Genomic DNA, 13,253 nt, shown 5'->3' with positions numbered 1-13,253 from the left:
TTTAACATTATTCTGAATACCCGACGAATATCTGAACACTATTTTCTTGCTAGCAAAAGAGACTATAGACAATATCAGCATTATCTGCCTCACAAGGACATTGGGAGGATCAAATGGATGACATTTGGGGAAGCAGTTCATAAACTGTAAAGCGCTGGGCCATGGCAGTTACTGTTTTTATTATACAGTCACCTTATAGTAAGCATATGGAGCTGCTAGGGTCCTGGTCAGTGCAAAGTTACATTGACAGCTGAAAGCATGTGTAAAGAGATGAAAGATTCTGAAAGGTATTGAAGGTATGAGCTTTAAAGAGAGCCCGACCTTCTATGATTCTCAGATAACCTAGCAATTATCAAGCAAAATGTTATCTACTATCCTTTTACTTGAAGGCTCCAGGTAGAATTATTATTTTTTTGTCTTCTGAGACATGATGCTGAGAAACACTTTGGAGTCTGGTCTGTGTTCAAACTCTAGCTCTGTGGCATACCAGCTGACCTATTAGCGTGGGCTATGGGTCACTTGACCCTGGGATAAATTTGGCCATTGCTGGCTGAGCAAACCATCAGACACCTTGCCCTGGACTTGGAGGAGCCAAAACCAGACTGCATATAAATTTGTTTATCTTCCTGGAACACTGCTCCTGACTGCAGAAATACAGGTAAAGGCTTTTGCTGGGCCAGTCCACCCCTTCATCTGTGCTTGGCTATGCTGTCCTTACAGTCCTAACTCCATTCACCCTGGGGCAGGAAAGAGTAGAGTATGGAGGGCACCCAAGGTACACTGGGAAAGTCAGCACCTTCTTGCTTATAGATCTACCCAGAGTCATTAGAAATAAGACGAGTAGAGATTATGACATCATACTCTCTCCACTTGGGCGGTCAAAAAAGAAACTGAATCTTCCTTTTGTTATTAAATTCTCTTTAGCAAAATATATATACACACAGGACTGATACATACATATATATATATATAATCATCTTACTGCTTATTCTTAGTCCCTCTCTTTCTTACTTTTTTCTTTTCTCTCCTTTTCATCCCCCAAATATTCCATGTAATATTTAATAGAAATACTTTGACTAAAGGATGAAGCTGTGCAAGGTAGCTGTGGAAAAAAGGGAAGTCAGAGCACCATCAAATATCTGCTCAATTCATCCAGTTGGAAACACAGAGATGTGGTATGTCCATAACAGCAACATTTCCTAACCTTAGGACACTGGGGAGTTCAAGATGAATAGCCTGAGACCTCTGTCTCTTAAAGCAGGTAGCCACCTCCCAATGTGGAAAGGTCTGTATGCATTGAAAACCTAACAAATTTTTAGTTGTTTCATGTTTGGGAATAGTCAAAATTTTATTTAATGAAAATGTCTTTTCCATGTACCACTACATACTATGGGTTGGGCATTTTTAATCTCAAAAAAGCATTTTCCATCAAGGTTGAAAGAAAGCCTTGATTAGATACAGCTTTGATTTATCTTCTCCACTGAGTACCTCTGTAGGAAACACAGCCGGATAAAGCAGTTCTAACATGAGTCAGGATGGCAAAATTCCCAGTTATTTCCGAAACTCTCAGCTCTCCCATCCACTTTTGCGATACCTACATCAAAGGATTTCTGGTATTCTCGAAGTGAGGGCATTATTTAAATAGTGGCATCAAGCTAATATTTGTAAAATGCCTCAAAGAACATGAACACAAGTTGAAAGTAATAGTATCATCATTATTTCTTTATCTGTCCTCTACTGTTTCCAAAGAAACAGAAACAACCACTTACACAAACACACACACATACACATACACAAACACAAAATCCCCTGGACACCCAAGTAAACCAACATCCTCCTCCTTCCCAAACCGCCAATCAGCCAGTCACCAGGCAAACAGCTCAAGCACCAGGCAAGGAAAACATGTTATTTTTCTGGGCAAGCCTTAACTTCACTGCCTACAAAACACAGCCCCATGGGGCACATCCCACACATCGTGAGATTAAGGCTCTCCTCTCTCATTGGAAACCAATAGTTACCCATCAGTGCCTGCGGACGCTGAGGTCAGGATTCACCAGCACGCGCTCTGAAGTCCAAGCTCATTTATTCTCAAGCTTTCCTACACAAACCAGTACTCACATCCAAGCCATCCCTTCCATGCCTCTTCTATTAATAATATACTCGAAGAAAGCTCAGAAAGGAGTAGCATAAGAGAGGAAGCTCTTCAGAGAGGCTCCAACCCCTAGCCACTTGAATATTCAGTGCAGACTCTGCAGAGAAAGAGAACTTACTCAATGTCAATGTGACGTTGTGAGTCAATCTGGATGTCTAAATGTACCTGAAACAAGTGATTCAGTGAGCTAAGGTAGGAAAAGAAAAGCAAAAACAAATAACAAAAGCAGGCTTCAGATAACCCCTTAAATATGAGGCTGCTGAGGGGTGCCTGGGTGGCTCAGTCAGTTAAGCCTCTGCCTTTGTCTCAGGTCATGATCCCAGAGTCCTGGGATCGAGCTTTGCTTTGGGCTCCCTGCTCCATGGGGAGCCTGCTTCTCCCTCTCTCTCTGCTCCTTCCCTAGCTTGTGCTTCTCTCTCTCTCTCTCTCAAATAAATAAATAAAATCTTTAAAAACATGAAGCTGTTGGGAGCTAAATTCCACAGTACACTCAAGTCACTTAAAAACACACCCCAAAGCACTCGTCTGAAATCTTCAAAGCGCAAGGGAGGTTCCCCTGCCACGGGCCAGGGTCATGGACCCAAAGGTGACAATGAGACACTCCCAGGAACATCTGGCCTAATCAGCCACCACTGGACCCTTCCAGACAATGGACAGCGGCCTCTATCTTCCCTCATCAGCTGACCCCAGATTCCTGTCCCAGGTCTGGCTGCTTCATGCAGACCGCGGAGCACAAATGTCATTCACTCAAGCACAGGGCAGGGTTGAGGGTTTTAAGGCACCTGGAAGGGCCACCCTCTTCCCCTATTTCCCCTATCTTCCTCCAGGAGACCTGTCAGTCTTTCAGCAAATGCCTCCGGAGGTCCTCATTAGGTGTGTGTGGGGGGGAAGAGTGGGAACAGAGCCAGATGAGGTTCCTTTGCTCACAGAGCAAAAGTAAGCAAAAACCACAAGCACACAAATCAAGTAAGTGAACAAGAAAAACAGCTGCACATTTTGGGAAGTTCACTGAAAGAAGCAGAGGGGATGCTCTGATAGCCAGAAAGGCAGACAGAGGACACTTCCTTTGGGGTAGGATCAGGTCCATCCCTCAGAGCAGGCTGCTTGGGGCGGAAGCAGAGAGAGCAGCCTGAAGACAGAGCAGAGGGGAGTTCCAGGTAGAGGGGACCAGAAAAGCCAAAAGTCTGGTGACTCTGAGGGGCTGGAAAAAGGCTGGTAGGACACTGCAGGATGGCAGGTGAGGGACAGAGGGGCCCAGAGTCACCGACAGAATGGCCTCAGATCATCCAAGGGTAGGATTTGTAGGATTTATCCTAAGAGTGAGAGAAAACCACTGAATTTCAGGCTACAGAGAGAGGGACTCTAAACCGTTAACTTTTCTGCTCCTCAAGCCTCACTTGAAACAGGAGGATCCTAACAAGTCACTTTGGGGCTATCTCGAGGGTTAATGGCATCCCAGGACAAGACACTGGCTGAAAGAGGTAGTGTAGATGCTCAGCTTCTCATAAACTAAACACAGCCTAGCTCATGCATAAAGAAAGAGTTAGACTTCCCCTCCCCCAAATAAGAATGTTGTCCTAGGAATGAGAGATCGGGAGAACACAAAAAATACAGGGCCCCACCGTGGGATTAATTAATTCTTTCACTTACCACTTTAGTCGCATCCTGAAGTCACACTGCCTGGTTTCAAACCACAGCTCTGTGACCTTGGGGAAGGTGCTTAACTTCTCTGTGCATGTTTCCTCACTGACTTCATAGGCTTGTTTTAAAGATTTATATATAGATATAACATAAATATATAATAGTTTATTATTCTATATGGAATATAGTATTTTCTACATTGAATAATTTCTGGTATGCAGGGAATATATAATATATATTAGCTGTAATTATAACAATAATTACTTTTTTCTATCAGAAGAGACTGATTTGTCTTTCTTTTTTTTTCATTTTTATTTATTTATTTATTTATTTATTTTGATTTGTCTTTCAAACAATACATTGAGATCTTTTCAATCCCATATAACCAAATTTAGGACAATCTCCACTACTTTATGTCTTTGCTTTGACTACTAAATATACTTTGGATTTAGTGGCTAAAACATTTTTATTGGGGTGGAGAAACTGCAACAAATGTAATTTTTATCTTTCAACAGGTTAGATTTATTTTGGTTGGTTTCAGTTTTTATAGAGTTGAGTAATTATTTTATTTTATTTTATTTTATTTTATTTTATTTTTTTAAAGATTTCATGTCTTCATGAGAGACACATGAGAGGAAGAGAGGAAGAGACACATGCAGAGGGAGAATCAGGTTCCATGCAGGGAGCCCGACGTGGGACCTAATCCCAGGTCTCCAGGATCACGCCCTGGGCTGAAGGTGGCACCAAACCACTGAGCCACCAAGGCTGCTCAAGAGCTGAGTAATTATTTTAAATGTAAAGACTCAGTTTATCCATTGAGAGTTGGTCAAGAAAACTATGGCAATTGATAAATCATGTTTTATCTCAAGCTGCAATCTTATACATAAAGGATATCTTGAAAGATACATGCTAAAACATTAACAGATTAACAGTTCACAATGAGGTTATTTTTTGAATTTTTAAAAAAGATCTATTTTTTTTAGGGATGCCTGGGTGTCTCAGAGGTTGAGCATCTACCTTTGGCTCAGGTCATGATCCCAGGGTCCTGGAATTGAGTCCTGCATTGGGCTCCCCGCAGGGAGTCTGCTTCTCCCTCTGCCTATGTCTCTGCCTCTCTCTGTGTGTCTCTCATAAAAAAATGAAATAAAATCTTTTAAAAAAAAAGATTTATTTATTTTACAGAATGACAATGAGCATGGGGGGAGGGGCAGGGGAGAGGAGAGAGAGAATCCCAAGCAGACTGTGTGCTGAGTGCAGGGCTCCATCTCACATTCCCTGAGACCATAACCTGAGCAGTAATCAAGAGTCTGCCACTTAACCAACTGAGCCACCCAGGCACCCCCATTTTTTGTATCTCTATGCATATTTTCTATCATGAACATTGGTTGTATACAAAATAAATAAAAAACTCAATGTAAAATAAAAGATTAAAAAAATCAATGTAAGCTAATATATCTGGAAGCGTGCGATGATGGCAGATACTCTAAGAGTCCATGAGCCTGCCTTGACCTTTGTAGCTATCTGTTCCATCATGGGCAAATTTCTAAGCCTCTCTGGATTTTAGTTTCCTCATTTGTGAAATAGACAAAACAATCCTTTTTACTCAGGGTTGTGGTAAAGACTGAATGAGATACACAGTGACTATACAGTAAATCACAACTCATAGCACTACATAGTCTTTTAAGAGTATCTGGGTTCAGATCTTGGTTCTTTCATTCATTAGCTGTGTGGCCTTGGATCAGTCACTTAACCTCTCTGTGCCTAAGTTTCTTCATATCATACAATAATGGCACTTACTTCATAAGGGTATAAGAATCTCTGAGGATTAAAGGAGTTAACATATGTAAACAATTCAGAACAGTGCCTGGCACGTGGTAAGTGCTATGTAACTGCCAGTTCTTATTACTATTCTGAAATCTGAACCTAAAACTTCTGAAAAGCCTATGGTTACACAATCATGTAAATATGGTTTATTTTATGGTGACAAAAATAACAAGCAAGAATATCATGGCATTTTAGTATCATTCATTGGCAGGGACTCTAATTTTTATTCATGTATAAATTTGTTATGTTTATGTGTCAAAAAAATCAAGGTCCTAATTTTTTATTTGTTTATATATATATATATATACACACAAGCTATAATTTCAGGACTATTCAACACACTCTTAATTGCCTGAGCTAATTTCTCCAATGAATATTTTCTTTGCCATCATTCTGTCTTTATATCTGTCTTTATATTGCTCCTCCAGTGTAGAACCAGACTCAGTAAGTCTGCATGCATACTTGCTAGAGTATGTAATCACACAGTGTGGCAAGCATACAAGGGGGGCTCAGGTCATCCACTTATTTATCAAAAACAATTTTTATTGGAAGCCTATCTTGCTTGGAACCATGCTAAGTACCGGAGAGACCTACATGAAAAAAAAGCAGTCCCCAAGCAATAACACAGTGGTCAAAGTTCAGAGTAACACAGCACTGAGTCTGATCCTCCCCCTCTCCTGCTCTTTACCGTGAATAGCTCTGTGTCCCTGGACACACTGGTTAATTATTCCAATTCAGTTCCTTCACCTGCAAAATCAGGAGTGAAGATAACTATCCTACATGTTTGTTGTGAAGACTGAATGAGGAGCTGCCTATAAATCATTTAGCACATGATAAGTTTTCAACAAAGTTAACTATTGGTGTATGGTCTCAAAGGAGACAGACACAAGCTGATAACTACATGTCTATGTAAAAGTGAGATCAAGTTTCAAGGAAGACTCTGAGAGCACAGAGCAGGCAGCCATTCAATTTACCTGCAACAGTCAAGAGTTTAGGAAAATGGAATTAAGCTAGTATTCTTAGCACCTTCTGTTCCCCTCTCTGTTGTCTGTCCAACCCCACTGCCCATGATCCTTGCCTGAGTGGATGTGCTCCTGTCTCAGGCTCCTGACTCCATGTCTCTAGACCCAGTGTCAATCAAAGCTTACTCGGATCTTCTCTGAACGAGATGCTTATCTTGTTCAACCATGCATCTGATGCTTGAGTCTATTCAACAACACCTCAAAGAACTCATCGTCCCGATGTGGCCAAAGGACTTGCAGTAATGGTGAGCTTGCCCTGTGAGGGACTGGGCACTGTCTTTAAGATACCTGGCAGCATTAGCTGACGGGCACTGGTCCAGGCCTTTGGAGCCGAAATGAACCCAGAAATGGGCTTCCAATCCCAGAAATGAACCCAGCATCTCATGCCCATCGTTTGCCTGCCATAGCAGTTCAGGAGCCTCGTTTGTATTCTTCAAGTAAGCTCTCGTGATTGGCAACTCATGACGTCTGTTCAGGGTACCAGACACTGCCTCCTACTCTGTTCCCAGGCTCTGAATCCACTCTCTGCCACAGCTTCTTGAATTCTGAACCTTGAATTAAACTGCCCCTGGTGCAAGCACCCAATGGCCTTCTAAGGCTGCTTGCCCATCTTCATTTGCATTCATTGTTTAAAAACTTCCTCTTCACAGAGAACTAAACCATCTCCCTGTAACTTGCAGCCATTGGGTTCATTCCCATCCTAGGAGTCACCTTGACAAATTGTAATCTTTCTTTGACGTGGCACAGTTTCACATATCTCCAGGTAACTCAAAGCTACTTGCCACTCCCCACTCCTCTTAAACAGACCAAACATCTCCAGGCCATTTCTGCAGCTTCTCTTGGGATGCTGTCTTTCCTAGGGTGCCAACTCGATAGGGGCATCAGGCTGACGGGGCTTTTCTCTATCACCCATCCTAGGGGACATCTGCACTTGCGCAACAGTTTCAACAGAGTAGCCCCAAGAAGAAAGCCATGTGGAGAAATTCTGACAAATGTGCAGGCTGATGTGAGCTGCAGTGACTTCTGCACACCTCAAATCACCACACAAGAGCAACTCCTCATCTGTCTACAGAAGGAAAGTAAAGAATTGCAAGTATCACCAGGAGCAGAACTCCTCCACTTTCATAAATCCTCAGTGGGATCTTGTGAACAGGTACTATCTCCTGAAATATGTACTGCCAGGTTGTGCCCAAGAATACACAGCAAACAGTAAAAACAACTTCTAGGAATACAACCAAATCTGGGACATATTATATCTTTTTCCTTTCTAGATGTGCAAAAGGACAGTAAATAAAGTGAAAGGATGGAATAAAAAGTTGGGTTTATGTGTAGTGCCCTTGCCCTGTGGTTCCAAAGACTGGAGTTAGTCTGCATAATGCCACAGCCTGTCCTAATGACCCTCCCACATTGAGAGGACAATTCTGCTGGATGGTCTTCCTCTGCCCCTCCAGATCCATTCTCTGCATCCCTGTGTGTCCTAGGAGGCTGCCTCCAGATTCCCTTGACTAGAGGGTGGAAGTGGGGAGAAGTCAGGTGTCTGCTGCCTGTACCACTTCTCTGTTGGGGTTTGGGTGGCAGTGGCTATGTGTCTCGACATAAGGTGGGCAGCCCCCCTCCCATTTAAGTCCTCTCCAGTGGGTTTTTCCCCTCGGCCCCCTGGGCCCTCCAGGCTCAGGTGGGAACAGCTCCCTCCTATGGCTAGACTCCAGTTGGCCTGCCCACAGCCGGCTCCTAAAGTAGTTCCTTCATTATATTTTCTTTCCTTATCCTTTGGAGGGCACCATCTGTAGGGACCCTGACTGATATAGCAGTCTCTGTTTGAGAAACCTTTCATCATGTTCATATGCCTAGATTTTCAAGGCCTTGACCTAGGGCCTCAGAATTCTCTAGGGGTGTCAATGGACCAGATGGATGTCATTCAGAATCTGGATGTTCCTGAACAAAGACAAGTCAGACCATTCAGGGCATATTTAGAATGAGGTAGAAGGACTTGGTTGCAAATGTTTCCTAATTAATAAGAGATGTTGGCCTTATGATATGGGAAAGCTAAACCTAGAACAAGCCAGGGAAGTCAACAGAGATTTACAGCGGTTTATTTAGTCATCCTCACAACCCTAAGGTATTTTATGACCCCTACTTTACAGGCAAGAAAATCTGAGGTAAACAATTTTCCCAAGGACCCAGCTAGGAAAAGGGGAGCCAGGAACCGATGCCTGCAGTCTTCCAGCACCCTGACTGCTTTATTTTCTTTCTGATTGAAAGGTTCCCAAAATAATCAGCAAAAATTCCCTAACAGTTCATGATAGATCTGACTTCATCTTGAAAAACATGATCATTCTCAATTTTTACGAGGTACCAAGTTAAAAACTTCATGCGTTTTTTTTTTTTTCAGTCATATATTTAAGATAAAACTGATCAGGTAATAACTAGATGGAATTTATTAGAGAGACCACAAAAGAAACATAAGAACCTATTTATTTTACTAGCACTCTTTAGAAATGAAGGTGCTATTATGCCCTTCAGGTCTGTTTTTATTTCATTTCTTCAACTGCTCAAGTCTGGTTTCTTAGTTGTCCTTATTTTCACCATTTCTGCCCCAGCGAAGTGCTCCGGGTTCTGTGAAATCATTGCCTTTACAGCTGTGGTTGCTCCATTGCAGGGAGAAGAGAAATACAGTCTCTCTGCTTCCTTTTTAAAACCTGACAGTCACACTTTCTCCACTTCAAAGCCACACCATATGACCTCAGCAGGCTGACATAAATGGACACTCATGCAAGAGATTATTCATTCAGTGGCTTTTTCCAAATGAGGAAAAAAAGAGCTGTTTGTTAACCTTTGTAGAGTTTAACAGTTTACAAAGCCATTTTCCATACATTAATTTAATTTGGTTCTTAGAATGATTTATGAGATGGATGTATTTTTTTTCTCATTTTTGCAGATGACGAATCTGAGATTTAGAGAGGGAAAGGAATATGCCTGAGGTCACACCACTTGTGAAAAGCAGAACTAGGACTTGAATTTGGGCCCCCTGCCCCTAAACACTAGGATATTCTTAGAACAGAGCAGAGCGACCAATTTGCCAGTGCTTTGGGATGTTTTCTACACCTGGGGGAATTAACCTAAGTGCCAGTGAGTCCTAAAAATACACGGATGATACAACACTCAAGTATTGCTCTAAAAAACCCTAGGCCCTATGGGGTGTTTCCAAAGATGGGGAGCAAGTAGTCTTTTCACCGTAGAGGCTGAAAAAACTGCATCCAGTACCTTTCCAGCACCTTCTGCCCTATGTAAACCCTCTGTGCAATATCCCCAGTCCAATTAAAGAATTAAAGAATATCTAAATATATGGAAAAACATTCTAAGTTCATGAAATGCAAGGATTAATATTATTAAAAGACTACACTACCCGAGTTTATCTTTAGAGGCAATACAATCTCAACCATAATCCCAGATTCTTTTTATTGCAAAAACTGACAAGCTGATCCTAAAATTTATATGGAAATGCAAGGGTTACAGAATAGCCAAAACAATCTTTTAAAAAAGAATAGAATTGGAAAAATCACATATCCTGATTTCAAACCTTACTACAAAGCAGTAGTAAGTAAGACACATAGATCAATGTAATAGAGTTAAAAGTCATAAATAAACCCTTATATCTATGGTCAACTGATTTTCAAGAAAAATTCCAGAACCTTCCAGTGTACAAAAAAATAGTCTTTTCAACAAATAGTGCTGGGACAACTGGACATCCACATGCAAAAGAATGAAGCTGAACATTTACCTCACATAATACATAAAAATTAACTCAAAATGGATCATAAAACTAAATATAAGAGTTAAAACTAAAAAAAAAAAAGAGTTAAGACTATAAAACTCTTGGAAGAAAACATAGGTATAAATATTTGTGGGGCACCTGGGTGGCTCAGTCAGTTAAGCATCTGCTTCAGCTCAGGTCACAATCTCAGAGTTGGGGGGTTGAGCCCCACATCAGGCTCTCTGCTGAGCAGCAAGTCTATTTTTCTCTCTCTCCCTCTGTGATCTCTTTTGTTCCTCACTCTCTCATAAATAAATAAATAAATAAATCTATCTATCTATCTATCTATCTATCTATCTATCTATCTATCTATCTTAGTGACCTTGGATTTGGAATAGATTTTTAGATAGCAAACTAAAAGTAGAAGCAACAAAAGAGAAATAAATTGGACTTACCAAAATTTCTAACTTTTGTCCTTCAAGGGACACCATCAAGAAAGTGAAAAGACAAGGAAAAAATGGGAGAAAAATTTGCAAATCATATCTTCAACAAAAATCTGGCATCCAGAAAAAAGAACTCTTACAATTCAACAATAAAAATTTTTAAATAACCCGATTAGAGAGATGACAAATGATCTGAATACACATTTCTCTAAGGACAATATCCAGATGGCAAAAAAAACACATGAAGAGGTATTCAATATTATTTGTTACTAGGGATATCTGAATCAAAAGCACAGTGAAATATCACATCACATCACATCCACTAGAATGGCTAAAATCAAAAAGATATACTACAAGTATTATAAGGTGGAGAAATTACAGCCTCTCATACATTGCTGGTGAGAATATAAAATGAAGCAGCCACTCCAGATAACAGTTTGGCAATTCCTCAAAATGTTAAACATGGAGTTACCAAATGATCCAGCAATTCCATTCCTGGGTCTACACCCAAGAGAAATGAAAATATGCATCTACACAAAAACTTGTACACCATTCATGAACATTCACAGCAGCATTATTCATAGTGGCCAAAAAGTGGAAACAATCCAAATGTCCGTCAACTGAGAGGTAGAAAAGCCACGTGTGGTATATCCTTACACTGAAATATTATTTGGCCATGAAAAAGAAAGAAGTACTGATACATGCTACAATGTGGCTGAATCATAAAAACATTATACTAAGTAAAAGAACCCAGAAACAAAAGGCCATGTATTGTATGATTCCATTGACATGAAATATCCAAAATAGGCAAACCCAGGGAAACAGAATGTAGAGAATCATGGTGGCCAGGAACTGGGGAGAAGGAAAAATGTAGTGACTGCTAATGGATACAGGGTCTCTTTCGGAAGTGATGAAAATGTCCTAAAACGAGACAGTAATGGTTAGATAATTCTGTGACTATACTTTAAGAAATTATGAATTGTACATGTTAAAAGAGAATTTTATGGTATGTGAATTATATCACAATAAAGTTTTTTATATATTTTTAAAGTCTATAAGTGGATTCACATTTTACCCCAATTTTTCAGGTTGAAGAATGGCAATGGATTTACAAGCTAAGCTTTCTAAGGCTCAAACCTTCTGAAATAAGATCAGGACACATTCTGACACAAGAAGTTTCTGCTTTTATATTTATATAAATGAAAAGGTCCACGTATTCAACCACAGTAAGCTGTTTTACAAGTCTGTTGGGACTATGTTACAATGACACAAAATTGGGGCTGTCACAGAAAATCCTAGAGGTGGGGGCTCATATATGTCAGCCACCAGTCCACATGAAATATACATATTTCACTACTCAAAAAACACTAATTTCTAGATTATAGTCATGATGAGTTAATGGAAAACTGTGACTACAAGAAGGTGTTTATACAGGAAAATAAATACTGCTATTTTCTACACTAAACTCAGAGTATGAACATTTAACAAGCACCACGTCTAGAGCAAATACCCATCCAAAACACGCAGTAACCAGAACATCGTGTTTTGTTGACTGGTATCTAATATAATAGGTGCTCCATAAGCAACGGTTGAATGAATATGTGGCTTTTTTTCCCTCATCAAATGCTAAGTCTTCCTTCTTGTTCTTGTCTTTCCTTTGTACATCTTCTCCTGTGATTACACCTCAGCTAACACTAAATATTTTTATAGGACCTGCATCTCCCTGATACCCATATCTCCACTCCTTTATGCCACCTTCTCCTTTCTCTACCACTCTCCTCTCTTTCCAGCTTTCTCTCTCCTCTCTCCACCCCGTCCAGTCCATGGTCAAATCCTCTAAATTCCATTTATCTTAAATCTATCCACTTTTTCTTTTTTAAAAAAAGATTTTATTTATTTATTCATGAGAGACAGAGAGAGAGAGAGGCATAGACACAAGACAGAGGGAGAAGCAGGCCCCATGCAGGGAGCCCAACGTGGGACTCGATCTCGGGTCTCCAGGATCACACCTGGGCTGAAGGCAGCGCTAGGCCGCTGAGCCACCGGGCTGCCCTATTCACTTTTTCTTTAAGGTTTTATTCATTTATTCATGAAAGATACAGAGAGAGGCAGAGACACAGGCAGAGGGAGGAGCAGGCTCCCTGTGGAGAGCCCAATCTGGGGATCATGACCTGAGCCGAAGGCCATGTTTAACTACTGAGCCACTCAGGTGCCCCAAATCTATCCACTTTTCTCCACTCCCCCGTCACCATCTCAGACAAAACCATCATTGGCTTAACTGGCCTTTTGGAATAGCTCACAGTATGAATAGCTGACCTTTATGAGGCACCTACTGTGCCAAACAGCTCTCATTTCATCCTCAGGGTAACTCCACTAGGTAGGGGTTATCATTAGACTCCATTTTAAATGCAAGGCTC

The 13,253-nt window shown here is 40.8% G+C and overlaps 1 protein-coding gene and 1 long non-coding RNA gene across 7 annotated transcripts in view; one reads left to right on the top strand and one right to left on the bottom strand.

Annotated features, from left to right (window-relative positions):
• Positions 1–13,253, bottom strand: part of CREB5 (cAMP responsive element binding protein 5) — a 494,262-nt gene that overhangs the window by 343,558 nt on the left and 137,451 nt on the right. The gene's annotated exons all lie outside the window — the stretch shown is intronic.
• The window catches only part of LOC119866282, a 29,968-nt gene that overhangs the window by 4,800 nt on the left and 11,915 nt on the right, over positions 1–13,253 (top strand). Inside the window, exon 2 of the long non-coding RNA XR_005369627.1 lies at positions 7,558–7,792. This is a non-coding gene — a long non-coding RNA (uncharacterized LOC119866282). The remainder of the gene's footprint in view (positions 1–7,557; positions 7,793–13,253) is intronic.

The sequence above is a fragment of the Canis lupus genome, chromosome 14, assembly GCF_011100685.1.
Source record: "Canis lupus familiaris isolate Mischka breed German Shepherd chromosome 14, alternate assembly UU_Cfam_GSD_1.0, whole genome shotgun sequence".
NCBI classification, from domain to species: Eukaryota; Metazoa; Chordata; class Mammalia; order Carnivora; family Canidae; genus Canis; species Canis lupus.
The sequence above is the reverse complement of the archived record's forward strand: the minus strand, read 5'-3'. Positions and strand labels throughout refer to the sequence as shown.